Consider the following 20,894-nt stretch of genomic DNA (forward strand, 5'->3'; position numbering starts at 1 on the left):
CCATATACCTATCCAATTTTACCTTAAATGACACAACTGAACTGGCCTCTACTACTTCTACAGGAAGCTCATTCCACACAGCTATCACTCTCTGTAAAGAAATACCCCCTCGTGTTTCCCTTAAACTTCTGCCCCCTAACTCTCAAATCATGTCCTCTCGTTTGAATCTCCCCTACTCTCAATGGAAACAGTCTATTCATGTCAACTCTATCTATCCCTCTCAAAATTTTAAATACCTCGATCAAATCCCCCCTCAACCTTCCACGCTCCAATGAATAGAGACCTAACTTGTTCAACCTTTCTCTGTAACTTAAGTGCTGAAACCCAGGTAACATCCTAGTAAATCGTCTCTGCACTCTCTCTAATTTATTGATATCTTTCCTATAATTCAGTGACCAGAACTGTACACAATATTCCAAATTTGGCCTTACCAATGCCTTGTACAATTTTAACATTACATCCGAACTTCTGAACTCAATGCTTTGATTTATAAAGGCCAGTGTTCCAAAAGCCTTCTTCACCACCTTATCTACATGAGATTCCACCTTCAGGGAACTATGCACTGCTATTCCTAGATCTCTCTGTTCCTCTGCATTCCTCAATGCCCTACCATTTACCCTGTATGTTCTATTTGGATTATTCCTGCCAAAATGTAGAACCTCACACTTCTCAGCATTAAACTCCATCTGTGAACATTCAGCCCATTCTTCTAACCGGCATAAATCTCCCTGCAAGCTTTGAAAACCCACCTCATTATCCACAACACCTCCTACCTTAGTATCATCGGCATACTTACTAATCCAATTTACCACCCCATCATCCAGATCATTTATGTATATTACAAACAACATTGGGCCCAAAACAGATCCCTGAGGCACCCCGCTAGTTACCGGCCTCCATCCCGATAAACAATTATCCACCACTACTCTCTGGCGTCTCCCATCTAGCCACTGTTGAATCCATTTTATTACTCCAGCATTAATACCTAACGACTGAACCTTCTTAACTAACCTTCCATGTGGAACTTTGTCAAAGGCTTTGCTGAAGTCCATATAGACTACATCCACTGTCTTACCCTCATCAACATTCCTCGTATCTTCTTCAAAAAATTCAATAAGGTTTGTCAAACATGACCTTCCACGCACTAATCCATGCTGGCTACTCCTAATCAGATCCTGTCTATCCAGATAATTATTAATACTATCTCTAAGAATACTTTCCATTAATTTACCCACCACTGATGTCAAACTGACAGGCCTATAATTGCTAGGCTTACTTCTAGAACCCTTTTTAAACAATGGAACCACATGAGCAATACGCCAATCCTCCGGCACAATCCCCGTTTCTAATGACATCTTAAAGATCTCCGTCAGAACTCCTGCTATTTCTACACAAACTTCCCTCAAGGTCCTGGGGAATATCCTGTCAGGACCCGGAGATTTATCCACTTTTAAATTTCTTAAAAGTGCCAGTACTTCCACCTCTTTAATTGTCATAGGTTCCATAACTTCCTTACTTGTTTCCCACACCTTACACAATTCAATATCCTTCTCCTTAGTGAATACCAAAGAGAAGAAATCATTCAAAATCTCTCCCATCTCCCTCGGCTCCACACATAGCTGACCACTCTGATTCTCAAAGGGGCCAATTTTATCCCTCACTATCCTCTTGCTTTTAATATAACAGTAGAAACCTTTCAGATTTACTTTCATCTTATTTGCCAAACCAACCTCGTATCTTCTTTTAGCTTTTCTAATCTCTTTCTTAAGATTCCTTTTACATTCTTTATATTCCTCGAGCAATTCCTTTACTCCATGCTGCCTATATCTATTGTAGACATCCCTCTTTTTTCTGAACCAAATTTTTAATATCCCTTGAAAACCATGATGCTTTCAAACCTTTAACCTTTCCTTTCAACCTAACAGGAACATAAAGATTCTGTACCCTCATAATTTCACCCTTAAATGACCTCCATTTCTCTATTACATCCTTCCCATAAAACAACTTGACCCAATCCACTCTCTCTAAATCCCTTCGCATCTCCTCAAAGTTAGCCTTTCTCCAATCAAAAATCTCAACTCTAGGTCCTGTCCTATCCTTCTCCATAATTATATTGAAGCTAATGCTATTGTGATCACTGGACCCGAAGTGCTCCCCAACACATACATCTGTCAGCTGACCTATCACATTACCTAACAGGAGATCCAACACTGCCCCATCTCTAGTTGGTACTTCTATGTATTGTTGCAAAAAACTATCCTGCACACATTTCACAAACTCTAAACTATCCAGTCCTTTTACAGAATGAGCTTCCCAGTCTACGTGTGGAAAATTAAAATCTCCCATAATCACCACTTTGTGTTTACTACAAATATCTGCTATCTCCTTACAGATTTGCTCTTCCAACTCACGCTCCCCATTAGGTGGCCTATAATACACTCCTATCAATGTTACTACACCCTTCCCATTCCTTAATTCCACCCAAATAGCCTCCCTAGAGGAGCTCTAATCTATCCTTCCAAAGCACCGCCATAAGATTTTCTCGGACAAGCAATGCAATACCTCCTCCTCTGGCCCCTCCTACTCTATCACACCTGAAGCAACTAAATCCAGGAATATTTAGTTGCCAATCACACCTTTCCTGCAACCAGGTTTCACTAATAGCTACAACATCATAATTCCAGGTATCAATCCATGCTTTAAGCTCATCCACCTTTCTTACAATGCTCCTAGCATTAAAATAGATACATTTAAGATACTCTCCACCCCCTCCTCTCTTTTCATCCCTAACAATGCATTCAAATTTATTATCCTTTTCTTTCTTCTCCCCTACATCTTCGGGCTGAGTGCATCCCTTCTCCATCACCTGCCTTTCCTCCCTCACACACTGTCTATTTACTTGCTCTACTGGTGAATTAACCTCCTCTCCCATGGTTTCCTCAAATTGATTCCCGCCCCCCCCCCCCATCTTACTAGTTTAAAGTCTGCCCTATAGCCCTAGCAAACCTCCCCGCTAGGATATTGGTCCCCCCAGGATTCAAGTGTAACCCATCCTTCTTGAACAGGTCATGCCTGCCCCAGAAGAGGTCCCAATGATCCAGAAACTTGAATCCCTGCCCCCTGCACCAATCCCACAGCCACGCATTCATCCTCCACCTAATTCTATTCCTACTCTCACTGTCGCGTGGCACAGGCAGTAATCCCGAGATTACTACCTTTGCGGTCCTTCTTCTTAACTGCCTTCCTAACTCCCTATACTCTCGTTTCAGGACCTCTTCCCCTTTCCTACCTATGTCATTGGTACCTACATGTACCACGACCTCTGGCTCCTCACCCTCCCACTTCAGGATATCTTGGACGCGATCAAAAACGTCCCAAACCCTGGCACCAGGGAGGCAAATTACCATCTGGGACTCCCGATCACCTCCACAGAACCGCCTGTCTGAACCCCTGACTATCGAGTCCCCTATTACTATAGTCCTCTTTCTTCTATCCCTACCCTTCTGAGCTACAGGGCTGTCCTCTGTGCTGGAGGCCCGGCCACTGTCACTTCCACCAGGAAGGCTGTCCCCCCCAACAGTACTCAAACATGAGTACTTATTGTCAAGGGGTACAACCGCTGGGGTACTCTCTAGTACCTGCCTCTTCCCCTTCCTGACCGTGACCCACCTATCTGCCTCCCGTGGCCCCGGAGTGACCACCTGCCTGTAACTCCTCTCTATCACCTCCTCACTCTCCCTGACCAGGCAAAGGTCATTGAGCTGCAGCTCCAGTTCCCTAACTCGGTCCCCCAGGAGCTGCAGTTCGGTGCACCTGGAGCAGATGTGGACGTCTTTCTCGGAGACTCCAGGACCTCCCACATCCGACACCAAGAACAACAAGCTGCCCTCATACTTCCCAAAAAACTGAAAAATAACAAGAACTAAAAGATAAGCCTACTGTGCCCTCTTCCGCCTAAGCCCCCTGAGCCCAAGCCCTACCCTCTGCTCCTGGTGCACTCCGCTGCCCACAAACGAAGCTGCCCGCTTCTTAAGGCTGCGTTCTTTTTTATCTTCCCTCCTTCCCAGGCCTCCTCACGCGCCTGCGCAGTCCTGCCTCTCAGAACTCCGATCTGAGACGCAATTGGACAATTTGAAAATGGCCGCCGCTGCACTTCCTCTCAAAGCCTCGCTGTCCTCTTCCAAATGAGAACTACCTCACTCAGTCTCTTCTTTTTTATATCTTCCCTCCTTCCCAGGCCTCCTCATGTGCCTGCGCAGTCCTGCCTCTCAGAACTCCGATCTGAGACGCAATTGGACAATTTGAAAATGGCCGCCGCCACACTTCCTCTCAAAGCCTCACTGACCTCTTCCAAACTGTCTGCAGTTTCCATTGAAACAGCGATTTCAACTGCTCTTTTAAATGTGAGCTGTGCTTAAGTGTGAAGCCATTTTTTGATGCTTCTTTTGTAAGATTCCACATGCTAAACGATCTCATCACTGAACTGACAATACTTAGAGAATTTCTTCAATTTAGCCATATAAGCTGAAAAGGACTCCGCTTCCTTTTGATTCCACTTAGGAAACATAAAGGAATCTGCAATCAACATTGTTTATTTACTGTTTTAGATCAATGTTGCTCATTCAGTTTACTAAAAAATTTGAATGAATGGAATTTTATAATCAAGCTAACTTAAACACGAATAAAAACATCATTTCCCATTGCTGATGTGAATAATGTAACAGGTATCTATTAGAAGCAAAATCCATTCAAAACAAAGTATATTTTTATGACTGATGAAATTTTACACCCTTTAAGAATGAAGATTTTTCAACATCATAAACTTCACTTCACAAGTTCAGTACTGTGTGGTGTACTTTTAACAAATTACAGCATTCATCACACGGTTCAGGTGTTTTTCAAGATCAATGACATTATTGTTATCTGTCACAAGGTTAACAAAATTTGCCTCAAGGAAATCCATACTGCATGAATAGCTTGTGGTAATCTGAAACATAGCAAAAATTGCTGTAAGTACTCAGTAAGCGGTAACAGTGGAGAGAGAAAATGATTAACAGCTCCAGGTCAATATGCATTCATCATTTCTGAAGAAAGGTCATGAATCTGAAACATGAACTCTTGTTTCTCTTTCCACATATGAAGTCTTTCCTGGTGAATGCTTACTATATGATCTGTTTCAGTGCAAAAAATGATATTTGTTTCTTCATTATTGGTAGATTTGAATTCAAATTGATTGCATAGTCAAATGACCAACGTCCATAGCAACACCTTAGCAATGCACACTTTATTCCCTAATTGTTCTGATTCTATATTGGTAGGCAAAATTTAAATGGTGCAAAGTAACTCTTTCTGAACCAATTAAGTATGATAATGACTTTAATAACTACCTTATGTGCAATCCAACAGTGAAGATAATAGTTTATAAATTACTGATGCTAGTAATGACTAAGACTTAGTCCATGATCCTATCTGTGAGCCTATACGGTATACTCTTAGGCTACATCCACACTAGACCAGATAATTTTGAAAACACTGGTTTCGCGTAAAAACGACAGGCGTCCACACTATGCGTTTGTAAAAATATCTCTGTCCATATTAAAATGGATATTTTGGCGAATCTCCTCCTACTGCGTACACGCAGGAAACATCTACCGAAAACAAGCGATATGTTTGGTGTCGAATCTCACCGTGAAAGACTTGGTGCACGTTTGTGTAGTTACAGACTAGAAAAACTTAAAAGATGGACAGCTGTTGACTCTCGTGCAGGAGAACTTAGAAGTTAAAAAAACAAATACTGGAGCGTATGGAGGCAACCGACAGGGAGTTCACAGACAGATTGACCCGGCTAACGACGAACATTGAAAATTGATGAACTCTGTTGCATTAATAAAGCACCTTGTTAAATGTATAAAACATGTCTGCATCAGTATTATCTTGTATTTCCATACAATGTTACATTAGGCTGTTACACATCTATTGTCAGAGAAGTACTTGTATAAATAGGTAAACCACCTTCATTCAAGCAAGGACAGAAAACAGGGCAAAGTGAGTATACTTATTTATTCAGTATGTTAAGGGTCAAAGTATTTGGTGAGTACATTTCTAACTCTCCTGGCTTCAGTCTCGTTGCTGTCTGTTCTGAAATTGTTAGGTTGCGTTCAAGAAAATATGAAATGGCCTGCTGCTGTCACAATCTGTTTCAGCACGTCATGACAGCGTTTTCAGATTTCTCCAGTTACCCCATCAACACTGCTCCGGTCAAGCAGCATTTTCAAAATTACACACTCTGGAGAGCGTTTCTGAAAATCCCCAGTTTCGGGGGATAAAAACGCAGTTTTAGTGTGGACGAAGGGTAAAAGTGAAGAGAAAAAGCTTCAGTTATGGATTTATCCAGTGTAGTGTGGATGTAGCCTTAGTGTCATGGATTAGGTTTTAGTGGGGACGTCAAGTGATGACGTAGGATCGAGACGCTGGAACTCAGCTCTCCCGTAAAATATCAATAAATTAATGTTTAAGTGAAGAAAAGTTAGTCAATACTTTCTAAAAGTTACTTATAAACTACTCCGGATTGTTTCAAGCTATGCCTCAAAAACAGAAGATGAAGAAAACCACTACCGGGAAGACAAAGCAACTTGGAGCAGAACCAAGGCCCACTTCTACCAAAGAACCACGGACTCAGGTACATTATACCACCAGCGATATGGAACAGGAAACTGCGGCAACATCGGACATTCCTGAAGGAAAAGACCAACGAGAACTACGCAAGCGTGAAGCAAGGAGCATGCGCAAACGGGAGCAACCAGAACTACAAAGCCCAGTTATGACTGCAACCAAAAGTGATAGTGAATCTGAGGGAGAGTCAGATTCTCTGGAAAGATCAGACGGCGATGGAGATAAAAGTTCTTCTGGAAATATAGGTTTTAGTCAGAAGGTGGTACTGCAAAATGGAATTTCTAAATGCAACAAAATTTTCTGGGCTACATCATTCGGTATCACTCACAGCTAGTCCAGTATGTATTCTTTATAGTTGGTGCTACTGTGTTCAGAACTACTGAGTGCAGAGATTGGTGCTGGGTGATCTCTAGAGTTTGGTCTGGTTCAAGTCTAGGCCCCAAATTCCACAACCAAACTCTCTATTTTTATCATCTTTCTACTCAAAAGTGGAAGCTCTTAGAAATCATCATGGAAGCTTTCTTTGCATACTTTGTCTCATTACTGTTTGCCTGGAGATCCATAATATAACAAGTTTAACAAGCTGATACTATTAAATGAGACACAGTGCAGGAGACCAAAGTCTGACTGATAACATCACAGAATACTATTTCCATATTCTCTTTATCCAACTCACCAAGAAAAATCTGTATGCCATCATTAAAGTTATAATGGATAGCAAACCCAGTCAACAACTTCCATCAAAGAACAAATGTTAGCTACCTGAACCAGCTCTTGTTAACCACATATTTGTGCAATTATAATGTTTTGATTTTTAAATTCTAGTTGAAGTAAATAACTTTTCAAAAGACAACATTGAACAGAAATTACAGCAAGTTATAATTTTGGACAAATTCTTTAGCATTGCCTTTCCTCTGCAATGGAATGTTGAAAGAAACACAATTCAAGCAAATTTCTCGTAAGTTATGATGTTCATGAAATAATTATAATACAAATACTAAGCCTCTACTACTTCAGTATAGTGACTATTTTATCATCACAATGTTGGGGTACTCAATTCCTGCTCCCGTCTTCCACAAAACCTCATTAGACAGAATGTCAACAATTTACTTCCTGTATAGATAGTTAAGAAGAACAATACCTCATGGAACTCAAGAAATTCAATTCATTTATTTTCCGTGAGGAACTTCATTTGTGCAGTTGTAAGGACAACATCACAGAGCTTAAGATACACAATACCACACCACATATTGTTAAGCACAATATAAAATACTCAGAATAGAAAATAAATACTAAAAATTAATGCATTTAATTTAAAATACAAATACAAGTAATAAAACTGACTGTCAAAGGTGCTACGCACACTATATATTCAAAATTGGGTGTTGAGGAGGTGAATGAATAGATAGACAATAGACAATAGACAATAGGTGCAGAAGTAGACAATTCGGCCCTTCGAGCCTGCACCGCCATTTTGAGATCATGGCTGATCATCTACTATCAATACCCGGTTCCTGCCTTGTCCCCATATCCCTTGATTCCTCTATCCATAAGATAACTATCTAGCTCCTTCTTGAAAGCATCCAGAGAATTGGCCTCCTCTACCTTCCGAGGCAGTGCATTCCAGACCCCCACAACTCTCTGGGAGAAGAAGTTTTTCCTTAACTCTGTCCTAAATGACCAACCCCTTATTCTCAAATCATGCCCTCTGGTACTGGACTCTCCCAGCATCTGGAACATATTTCCTGCCTCTATCTTGTCCAATCCCTTAATAATCTTATATGTTTCAATCAGATCCCCTCTCAATCTCTTTAATTCCAGCATGTTCAAGCCCAGTCTCTCTAACCTCTCTGCGTAAGACAGTCCGGACATCCCAGGAATTAACCTTGTGAATCTACGCTGCACTTCCTCTACAGCCAGGATGTCCTTCCTTAACCCTGGAGACCAAAACTGTACACTATACTCCAGGTGTGGTCTCACCAGGGCTCTGTACAAATGCAAGAGGATTTCCTTGCTCTTGTATTCAATTCCCTTTGTAATAAAGGCCAACATTCCATTAGCCTTCTTCACTGCCTGCTGCTCTTGCTCATTCACCTTCAGTGACTGATGAACAAGGACTCCTAGATCTCTTTATATTTCTCCCTTACCTAACTCTACACCGTTCAGATAATAATCTGCCTTCCTGTTCTTACTCCCAAAGTGGATAACCTCACACTTATTCACATTAAGCGTCATCTGCCAAGTATCTGCCCACTCACCCAGCCTATCCAAGTCACCCTGAATTCTCCTAACATCCTCATCACATGTCACACTGCCACCCAGCTTAGTATCATCAGCAAATTTGCTGATGTTATTCTCAATGCCTTCTAAATCGTTGACGTAAATTGTAAACAGCTGTGGTCCCAATACCGAGCCCTGTGGCACCCCACTAGTCACCACCTGCCATTCCGAGAAACACCCATTCTCCGCTACCCTTTGCTTTCTATCTGCCAACCAGTTTTCTATCCATGCCAATGCCTCCCCCCCCCCCCCCCCCGATGCCATGAGCTTTGATTTTACCCACCAATCTCCTATGTGGGACCTTATCAGATGCCTTCTGAAAATCGAGATACACTACATCCACTGGATCTCCCCCGTCTAACTTCCTGGTTACATCCTCGAAAAACTCCAACAGATTAGTCAAGCATGATTTACCCTTGGTAAATCCATGCTGGCTCAGCCCAATCCTATCACTGCTATCCAGATATGCCACTATTTCATCCTTAATAATGGACTCTAGCATCTTCCCCACCACCGATGTCAGGCTGACAGGTCGATAGTGCTCTGTTTTCTTCCTCCCTCCACAAAACTGGATAAGGTTCTTCTGGTGATGATGGGCAGGGAACTGTCGTGGCGTCCAGATGGTATGAGTGTGTAGTGTGCGTGAAGTGTATGTGTATTGTCCTCTACTATTTGTTGAGCCTTCTTTATTGTCCGTCTCTTATGGATGCTGCTGAGTAATTCTTGTTCCTGGCTAATGATTTTACTACTTATACTGTTGAGTGGGCTGAGGTTAGTGGTGCTCATTGCTCTGAACTATGCTGTGATGTTGTAGGTTCATATTGATTCAATAAAGCGTTTATAAAATGTTTGGAAAATTGATAGCTGGACCTGAAGTCTCTGCATCTTCCAAAGGAAAAATAGTCATTGTTGGAACTGGAAGAGTGTCAACCTATTACTGGTCTTCAAGGTGATTTTGTTATCTATAGTAGTACCAAAGTAATTGGATTCTCCTGCACAATCTATCCACAAGCCACTTATTTTCGGGGTTGGGACAGCATACTATTGTTTTCTAAAGTACACCACCAGTTCCTTAGTTTAACTGGGGTTCAGGCCCAGATAGTTGCTTGTGCTCCATCCAGCAAATTTATTGATTTCCTCGTTGATGCACTCAAGAAAAAGGAAGGACATTTTATTCCTGCAACCAAACTCTGACAGGGATGTCCCTCAGGAAAACCTTTAACTGTTTTCACAGACATATCAACATTATTCCTTAAACTAAAAGGAGTAAAGCCTGAGGCCCGAAATACTGTCAATATAAATAGATTGCTTTGTTTACATATTCTTTCAAATACATCTTGTAGGACTGCATGGGTTGCAATTTCAGACGATGCTGCTTGATATTACAAGCAGTGATGCCCTTTTCAATGCCAGAAACCTCTTCACTTATGTGATTAGGCATACTGCTGTTACACATGAAGAAATGAGGAGGTTTTAAAGTATGCTACATATGATAAAATTGTGTAGATGAGGTGCCAATGCACAATTTTTAACTTGAGTCTAAAGGCTTAAGACAAACTGAGCCTCATACTCAAGTTTAATGATTGTGTCTGACCTTTACCTCAAACAATTTAACAACCACAGCATTTTACTCCGCTCTACACCAAACTGTGACTAAGACTGTGGCTTGCTCCAGGCTTCATGTCTATGGACTCACTTTTGCTCTGAATGTTATTTTTTAAATTTTATTGTTTGCATGATTTTCCCCGTCTGCACATTGGGTGTATGATGGTCTTTGTAAATGGGCTCATTCAGGTTTCTTTGTTGTATGGCTGCTTGTAAGGAGATGAATCTCAATGCTGTATGAAGTATACATACTTGGATAATACTTGTGATTTGAATTTGAATGTATATAATAAAAACTACAACTTATTGAATCTCTTGTATACTGTGTATTGAAGAGAAATGTAATTTCACTGATAATACTGTAATGACCTGGGCAATGTTTCCTTGCTAATGTAGTGGTTTCTCTGTCGCGCAGTGTTTGGGTTATGACTAGAGATAACGGGCACTTGGGAATGTGCGCTGGTCAATGAGGGGAGATGCTTTTCTTACTTGTGTGCCCGAGAGAAGGTTTTGCAGTCTTTTGTTCGGCAGATGATGGAGAGACAAGATGGCAGAATGGGGAAGTTCGGGACTGCAGGATGGAGTGGACTTGGAATGGGGTCGGGAGTTGACGCCCAGGGAGAAATCAATGGAAAATGAACGGCCGAGACAACAGTGAGCTCCAATGTTGCACATTAGACTTTTTCGTGAGAAAGGGACCTTTTTCTTTTTTTGTTTTCTGTACTAACCCTATAGCCCAATTAAGAATTATAAAGTTCAATCGTTTAATTGCGTATTGTCTACAGTTTGTTATTTTGTGGTACAGATTTGTAACAGGAGAACACACCACGCAGTACCCACACAAAGAAGAATTCTTAATTTTGGCTGAGCTGGAGGCTATCTTTGCCTAGATTAAGCTGCTCACTGAATCTAGGGTTACAATAGTATAATTATAAATTTTTCACTTACTTCATCAAATACCGAATGATTGGCAGAGTGGATCAGAGAGAGTATCTATTCCAAGAATACAAAAAGAAACGCTTCATTTCTGTAGAACTATTCAAGGTCTCAGAGGTACCAGACTACTGCGGTGCCAAAGAGGGTTTCTTAGCTGTGGCCCTTGTGATGAACTACATCTGGACACACCCCCTGCTGACTGCTCCTGTGGCTCCTCCCACAGACCCCTGTATAAAGGCGATTGAGGCCTGAGCCCGGCCTCTCAGTCTCCAGGATGTAGTATGGTGGTCACTCACTGCTTGTTCCTTCTTCCAGTCAATAAAAGCCGATATCTCGCCTTTACGTCTCAGAGAGAGTTATTGATGGTACATAAGCCCTTTTTTTAACAGTAATACACAGTGAGGCAGGCCAGTTACACACAGCAAATTCTCATAATTAAAAATGTCACAGTGATTATTATCAGATTCTGAGATATTGTTTGGGGAATAAACATTGACCAGAACAATGCAAATAAACCTTTCACTCTTCATAAAAATAATATATTAAGATATTTAAGATGATGAGAGGCTTTGATCACGTGAATAGTCAGAGAATTTTTCCCAGAGCTGAAATGTTTGCCACAAGAGCACACAGTTTTAAGGTGCTGGGGAGTAGGTACAAGGGAGATGACAGGGGTAAGTTTTTTACTCAGAGTGTTGAGTGCATGGAATGGGCTGCCGGCAACGGTGGTGGAGGCGGATATGATAAGGTCTTTTAAGAGACTTTTGGATAGGTACATGGAGCTCAGAAAAATAGTGGGCTATAGGTTAGCCCAGTAATTTCTAAGGCAGGGACATGTTCAGCACAATTTTTGGGGGGGGGGGGAAGAGCGAGAGAGAGAGAGAGAGAGAGAGAGAGAGAGGGAGAGGGAGAGAGAGAGAGATATTACACTTCCGAAATGTTAGCATTCACTTGGCACTGCACATGAATGTCAGCCTTATGAGTGATCAGACTGTAGAAGCATCTAATTCCTGAGTAGGATTGTTATCAGCTGGCGTGGGCAAGATACAGAGAGGCAATCAGCAAACAGCAATTAAGAGAGCGTGGGCAGGTGGACAAGGCCAAATAACACAGATTAATTCAAAGTGAGAAATCGAAGTATTTCAGAAACGACCTTTGATTTTTTTTACATCTCATTGTAACTGAAGGGTAAATAAGCCTATGAATCTCTGGCTGACCCATCTTTGTTGTATGCTAGTAATACTAGAATGGTTTTTAACTGCATGAAGTATTGCTCTGCTTGAAAGATGTTAAGACTACACTGAGTTAAGAGAGTCCAAATATCTTTATGCAAATTAGAAAAGCATTCATCATCTAATTTTGAGCATATACATTGTCACCTGTTTCTGGAGGAGGGATGATTATATGTTTGTAGCTCTCTTATGTGGTAATAGAATGTTAAGGCCAAGTGTAGCCTGGAGCCGAAGCAGTTCTGGAGGAAATGGACAAGGACACACAAACCAGAGCTCAGCTGCTGTCGTACAGTGTCATGTTCACAGACAGAGCTTCCATACAGGGCAAGTGGAGGAAATAAGAGACAGAACTAATACGTCATTTTTTATTATTATGGGATTACTCTGGAAATACAATTTTCATTTCTTCTATGTTGTGTTATACTGACCAGTAGGCAGCATGGCACACAGCAGCAGCGGCCTTTCGGATCTGGTGCTACTTCAATTTAGTTTTTTAAATTTAATTTTAGGGCACAATTAGGGTTTAGGGCATGGATAACATTAGTGACTATCTCCCATCACCAGATACTGCTACAATACAGAGATCGCCCAAAAACTAACCTTCATGAAAATCTGCTGGTCAGATTGCGTGACTTCGGCTTGCTGAGGGAATCGGGCCTGCAGTCCTCGGAGTCGCCTGATGCCGGTGGCCAGAGGTGGGGACGTCGTAAGCGGTGTGCGAGGAAGCGGAAGTGAGGTGAGTGGGCAGGAGTCTGTGCCAGGAAAAAAGCAAGCCCTAGCCGGCTGGCCGGCTCTCTCCTCCATTCTGCTCTCCAATGGACATTAAATTGGACAACATCTGTGGCAATGAAATACTCGGCAAGAGTACAGAAATGGACAGGATCCCGGTCGCCGCCATTCAGCTGTTTATTTATGTAACAGATTTTCTACCAAGCCATCGGACTACCAACCTACTGCCCTCTGCTGTGCCTATGGTCTTGTTCATTATTTATTGTAATGCCTGCACTGTTCTGTGTACTCTATGCAGTCCTGGGTAGGTCTGTAGTCCAGTGTAGTTTTTGTGTTGGTTTACATAGTTCAGTGTAGTTTTTGTATTGTTCATGTAACACCATGGTCCTAAAAAACATTGTCTCATTTTTACTATGTACTGTACCAGCAGTTATGGTCAAAATGACAATAAAAAGTGACTTGACTTGACTTGATCTTTCAACTATTTTTCTCTTGCCATTACAAAAACTTGTTATTACAGAAACAGATAAAGGGTACAATTCTGATGTTGAAAGTCAAGAGTACTTTCTTACTGAAACATCTGTGGTAAAAGAAAAGTTTCCCCAGCATCTTACTCATTGTAACTGTTTTTTGTATTGATTAATTCATTCAGTATTCTAAAATTTGCTTGATTAATAATTTCACTTCATTACTTTTTTTAAATTTATATGTTGCTTACATCTATATGCTCAGTCCATGAATATCTGTGAGGATAATGTCCTTCTTAAAGCAGGTGGGGACCTCAGACTGAACTAGGGAGAGGTCAAAAATACCTGTAAGTACGCCCACCAGATGATTTGTGCAATACTTAAACACGCGGCTCGGAAACATAGAAACATAGAAAATAGGTGCAGGAGTAAGCCATTCAGCCCTTCGAGCCTGCACCGCCATTCAGTATGATCATAGCTGATCATCTAACTCAGAACCCTGTACCTGCTTTCTCTCCATACCCCCTGATCCCTTTAGTCACAAGGGCCATATCTAACTTCCTCTTAAATATAGCTAATGAACTGGCCTCAACTGTTTCCTGTGGCAGAAAATTCCACAGATTCACCACTCTCTGTGTGAAGACGTTTTTCCTCATCTCGGTCCTAAAAGGCTTCCCCTTTATCCTTAAACTGTGACCCCTCGTTCTGGACTTCCCCAACATCGGAAACAATCTTCCTGCATCTAGCCTGTCCAATCCCTTTAGAATTTTATATGTTTCAATAAGATCCCCCCTCAATCTTCTAAATTCCAGTGAGTATAAGCCTAGTTGATCGAGTCTTTCTTCATATGAAAGTCCTGCCATCCCAGGAATCAATCTGGTGAACCTTCTCTGTACTCCCTCTATGGCAAGAATGTCTTTCCTCAGATTAGGGGACCAAAACTGCACACAATACTCAAGGTGCGGTCTCACCAAGGCCTTGTACAACTGCAGTAGAACCTCCCTGCTCCTGTACTCAAATCCTTTTGCTATGAATGCCAACATACCATTTGCCTTTTTCACCGCCTGCTGTACCTGCATGCCCACCTTCAACGACTGGTGTACAATGACTCCCAGGTCTCGTTGCACCTCCCCTTTTCCTAATCGGCCACCGTTCAGATAATAATCTGTTTTCCTGTTCTTGCAACCAAAGTGAATAACATCACATTTATCCACATTAAATTGCATCCGCCATGAATTTGCCCACTCACCTAACCTATCCAAGTCACCCTGCATCCTCTTAACATCCTCCTCACAGCTAACACTGCCGCCCAGCTTCGCGTCATCCGCAAACTTGGAGATGCTGCATTTAATTCCCTCGTCTAAATCATTAATATATATTGTAAACAACTGGGGTCCCAGCACTGAGCCTTGCGGTACCCCACTAGTCACTGCCTGCCATTCTGAAAAGCTCCCGTTTACTCCCACTCTTTGCTTCCTGTCTACAGGCCTGATGCTTTTCACAGCTTCACTCTCCAGAAGACTGAGCTCCTGTCTAGAACAGACACCATGGGCCCTGATGCACTGGTGCTGTCAGGGTGATTGGTGATATTCCAATGCCTTCCTCTTCAAAGTATGCATAGAATGCATTTGGCTCATCGGGAAAGGACGTCCTGTTGTTTGCAATGCTGCCTGTCTTTGTTTTGTAGCCTGTTGTGGCACGTCAGCTCTGCCAGAGCTGGGGGCTGGTCTGGCACTCAATTTCAGACTGGAATTGTTTCTTGGCATCCCTGAAAGCTTTACAGAGTTCCTACCTCAATCTCTCATCAAACTTCTTGTAAAACATGATTCGAATGTGCAGTGCTGAAGTTCAGAAGGGAGTGAGTCTCCCAGCTCATCCAGGCTGGGAACACCCAAATTGATCTCTTTGGTACCCGATCTTCAACATGCTTGCTGATAAAGTTTAGGCTGTAGTCTAGAGTGCTGTAGTGCCGTGTAGTGTAGGGGCGGCATGGTAGATAGCAGTTAGTGTGATGATCTTACAGCACTAGTGACGCAGGTTCAGTTCTGCTGCTGTCTGTAAGGAGTTTGTACATTCTCCCTGTAACTGCATGGTTTTCCTCCAGGTGCTCTGATTTCCTCCCACTGTCTAAAGATGTACTGGTTGGTAGGGTAGATGGTCACGTGGGTGTGATTTGGCAGCATGGGCTTATTGGTGCAGAAAGGCCCGTTACTGTGTTGTATCTCTAAGTACAAAATCTACTGTAATGGACTAAGGATCAGTTAAAAGTGAGATTTAAATATCAAGTTTTTGGAGGCTATGAAGATATGAGTTGCCACAGAGATTAGTGACAATATCATAGCTGTTCGGGGGATCATGTGTAAATGTCCAAAGCAAAGCTGGCTGGCAGTTGGTACTGTGAGTAGAACGCAGGGAGGTTTCAGAAAGACACAGTCAGGTTAAGTGAATGGACAAGGACCTGGCAGATGGGCCATATAAGGTCATTCACGTTGGTCAGAAAAATATAAAGAATGGAGCACTATGTAATTATAAGAGATCAAAGGGTATCAGTGTCCAGATGGATTGGCGTATTCTTGGACACAAATCAGGAGGAGCTGGTGGAGACAGGTAATCTCATAACAATTGCATAAACACTTGAAATGCCTCTGTATAGAAATCTTGGACTCAGTGGGTCAAACAGTTTTTCATTTATTTTATAATTCTTTGTAGGTGCTGTACATTAGGAAGGCAACACATACGTTATCCTTAATACAAGAGGATTTGACTACAAGAATAGGCCATCTTTCTAAAATTTACGTAGGGCCCTTCCCCTGAAATATTTTGTGCAGTCCCAGATCTTCCATCAAAACAATGAGATACTTGTAATAGATGGAATATAGTAAAAAATCATCCCATTACTGTAGGCCTAGGGAAGGCGAGTTTGTCATGGAAGAAGGGATTGAGTTGACTGAGCTTATACGTTGGACTGTTATTAGCAAGCAGGATGTTCCTAGGAATGAGTATACCAGAGAAGTCAGTGCAGGAAAGGGTCAACGTAACAGGAGCTATTGGAATGTGCATTACTGGCAGCACTGAAGTGGGAGGAACCTGTGTGAGGGCTCCAGAATTCACCAGTCTTCCTGCAGCAACAAATTACTAAAGAGACCTCATCATCTCATGGCTCAATATGGCATGAGCCATCATAGTGAACTGTAATGTCCAGACATGAGGGCTGATTTTGGACGGGCCGAATGGTGAAATGCAGGGCTCAGGACTACATAATGGCTGGCATGGTGAGAGTGTAGAATTGTTGCAAATTAGCAAAAAGCTGCTTATTGATTACAGGAGGAGGAAAGTGGAAGTCCTTCATCAGGGGATTAGAGGTGGAGAAAGTCAGCAACTTTAAATTTCTCAGTATTATCATTTCAGAGGATCAGTCCTAGGTCCAGCACCCAGGTACCATTGCAAAGAAGGCACAACAACGCCTCTACTGTTTTAGGTGTGTGCAAGATTTGGCTCGTTATCTAAAACCTTGACAAACTTCTATAGATGAGCATTAGAGAGTATACTAACTGGTTGCATCATGGCCTGGTATGCAAACACCAATGCCCTTGAACAGAAAAGCCTACAAAAATTAGTGGATTTGATGCAGTCCATCACAGTTAAAGTTCTCCCTCCCATTGAGCACATTTACAAAGAGCACTGTCACAGGAAAGCAGCATCGATTGTTAAGGACTTCCACCTTCCATACCATGATCTTTTTACAGAAGCCTCAAGTCCCACAACACCAGATTCAGGAACAATTATTATCCCTCAACCATCGTGAATCAAAGGGCATTAACTCCACTTACAACACTAAACTGATTCCACAACCTATGGACTCTCTTTTAAGGACTCTGTAACTCAAGCTATCGATGTTTATTCCTTATTTATTATTATTATTATTATTATTATTATTATTGTTTTTCTTTTTCATTATATTTGCAGAGTTTGTTGTTTTTTGCACACTGGCTGTTTGACTGGCTGTCTTGTGTCATTTTTCATTGATTCTATTGTGTTTCTTTGTACTTACTGTGAATACCCTTGCAAATATGAATCTCTTAGCTTCAAAGCCAGCTGGAACTGTTTCTACTGACAGGAGAAGGGGAAAAGGCTGGTAACTAGCACCTGAAAACCAGTCGCTTCAGACAGATAGGCTCGTTAGCCATGGTTAGCAGCTCATCTGGAATGAAAACTCTGATGTTAAGCCTCCACTGCCTTGCAGCTCTACCCTCTCATGGGATGTCTTCAGAAGGAACCCCGAGGAAAACTCCAGGCCTGGAGTCCCTAAGACAGTCCTACATAAGTACAATGCTGACTAGCAACTCCTGCAAAGTCACTGGTCCAAACTGTATTAGTCTCTGCCTTTCCTTTGAATTCATTAGCTGCATGGAGTGGGGGAGTCCACTACATGGGCAATAACTTGCTCTCCATGCAGCACTCCCTGGCTCACATAGACGGCTAGGGCACAATATCTATGTTCCAACCACAGAGCACCCCAATATGTACTTTGCAAATAAATTTACTATGAACTTTGAAATAAAGCTAATCTTTAAGATCTTTATCTTCCATTGGATAGAGTGGAAGTTGTTGCCTCCCATTCTGTTAGTTTGGTTGTGCAGCCCTCCCTAACACAGAGATTTCTCCACAATAGCAAGCACAACAGTCATTTCTGCAAAAGGAGATGACAAGAGAGATTACAGAGACTAGGCAGTGGGGTAGCACATGGAAAAACAGCCATTAATTATTGAGCCTGTGACTGTAGAGAAATCTCCAGGTTGGGGAAAACTGTAAGCCAAGCAAAACAGTTTGGAGCACAAAGTAATATACCAGAGAATACTCTGGAGGTTAAAAGGATGAAAGGAGATCTCTTTGCAATTGTTCTCACAGGTGTGAGGATGATATTTCCCCAGGATGTGGTGCCCAGAACCAACAATCACAATTAAAAAACAAGGAACTGGGTATTCAGATTAAAGGAGATTTCTTCACCCAGGGGTTGGTGATTTATTAGAATTCAAATCAAAGATCAATTAATACTCAAATGTTAAGGAAACATGGTCTGTGAGGAATATGGGTTACTGCAGAAAGGACTGGCCATGATCTTATTGAACATCAGGCATGGGCAATTGAATAACCCACTCATCCTCATATTTCTTAATTTCCTATGCTTTAAGGAAAACAAGTACATTATTCAGGGTGCTAACAGCATATTAGTTCATCAGGTGAGGACAAGGCATAATCCAGCTCACCTTTATAACAGCCAATTCAGCAAGTTACAGGATTGGATCTGGAGTTGGAAGAAACAACTCCAGTACATAGAAACATAGAAAACCTACAGCACAATACAGGCCCTTCAGCCCACAAAGTTGTGCTGATCATATCTCTACCTTATAAATTACTAGGGTTACCCATAGCCCTCTATTTTCCTAAGTTCCATGCACCTATCCAAAAGTCTCTTAAAAGACCCTATCGTATCCACCTCTACCACCATTGCTGGCAGCCCAGTCCACACACTCATCACTCTCTGCATAAAAAAAAACTTACTCCTGACATCTCCTCTGTACCTGCTTCCAAGCACCTTAAAACTGTGTCCTCTCGTGCTAGCCATTTCAGCCCTGGGATAAAACCTCTGACTATCCACACGATCAATGCCTCTCATCATCTTATATGCCTCTGTCAGGTCACTTCTTATCCTCCGTCGTTCCAAGGAGAAAAGGCCAAGTTCACTCAACCTGTTTTCATAAGGCATGTTCCCCAATCCAGGCAACATCCTTGTAGATCTCCTCTGCACCCTTTCTATGGTTTCCACATCCTTCCTGTAGTGAGGCGACCAGAACTGAGCACGGTACTCCAAGTGGGGTCTGACCAGGGTCCTATATAGCTGCAACATTACCTCTCGGCTTCTAGATTCAATCCCACGATTGATGAAGGCCAATGCACCGTATGCCTTCTTAACCACAGTCAACCTGCGCAGCTGCTTTGACGTCCTATGGACTCAGACCCCAAGATCTCTCTGATGTTCCACACTACCAAGAGTCTTACCATTAATACTATATCCTGCCATCATATTTGACCTACCAAAATGAACAACTTCACACTTATATAGGTTGAATTCCATCTGCCACTTCTGAGCCCGGTTTTACATCCTATCAATGTCCCACTGTAACCTCTGATAGCCCTCCACACTATCCACAACACCCCCAACCTTTGTGTCATCAGCAAACTTACTAACCGATCCCTCCATTTCCTCGTCCTGGTCATTTATAAAAATCATTAAGAGTAGGGGTCCCAGAACAGATCCCTGAGGCACCCCACTGGTCACCAATCTCCATGCAGAATATGACCCATCTACAACCACCCTTTGTCTTCTGTGGCAAGCCAGTTCTGGATCCACAAAGTATGGGTGCAACTTGGAATGATGGGGAAGAGAAAAAGATCGACAGGAGTAAGATTGATATTGCACTGAAGTGGAATAAAAAATAAAGCCAGGAGTGTAGTTTCAATAAGCTACTGCAGTTGGTCACTACCTATACAGTTATACATTGATAGCATTGTTGTGATAACAGTTTTCCCAGACACAAGGGATTCTGGAAACATGTATAAAATACTGGAGGAAATCAGCATGTCAGGCAGCATCACTGGAGAGAAATAAACAAATTCAAAGTACATTTATTATCGAAGTATATATGTAGTATATGGCTCTGAGATTTGTCTTACCCACAGACAGCCACGAAACAAAGAAAACCATGAAACCTGTTCAGATAATAAACATCAACCCTCTCTCCCACACCCACATGAAAAATAGAACATAAATCACACAAATGGCAACAAAAAAATGTGTGAAAAATACAGAACATAAAACCCAACTTCAAAAGAGTCTAGGCATATTCAGCTCAGCTCAATATTCCTTATCAGCAGGCCGCCCCAATTCAAAATTGATCAAAACAGCAGCAAA

At 42.0% G+C, this 20,894-nt stretch overlaps 1 protein-coding gene across 13 annotated transcripts in view; it reads right to left on the reverse strand.

The window, feature by feature from the left end:
* Window positions 1-20,894, reverse strand: part of rims2a (regulating synaptic membrane exocytosis 2a) — a 1,025,605-nt gene that overhangs the window by 479,098 nt on the left and 525,613 nt on the right. The gene's annotated exons all lie outside the window — the stretch shown is intronic.

Source organism: Hypanus sabinus, chromosome 1, assembly GCF_030144855.1.
Source record: "Hypanus sabinus isolate sHypSab1 chromosome 1, sHypSab1.hap1, whole genome shotgun sequence".
In the NCBI taxonomy this organism is placed as follows: domain Eukaryota; kingdom Metazoa; phylum Chordata; class Chondrichthyes; order Myliobatiformes; family Dasyatidae; genus Hypanus; species Hypanus sabinus.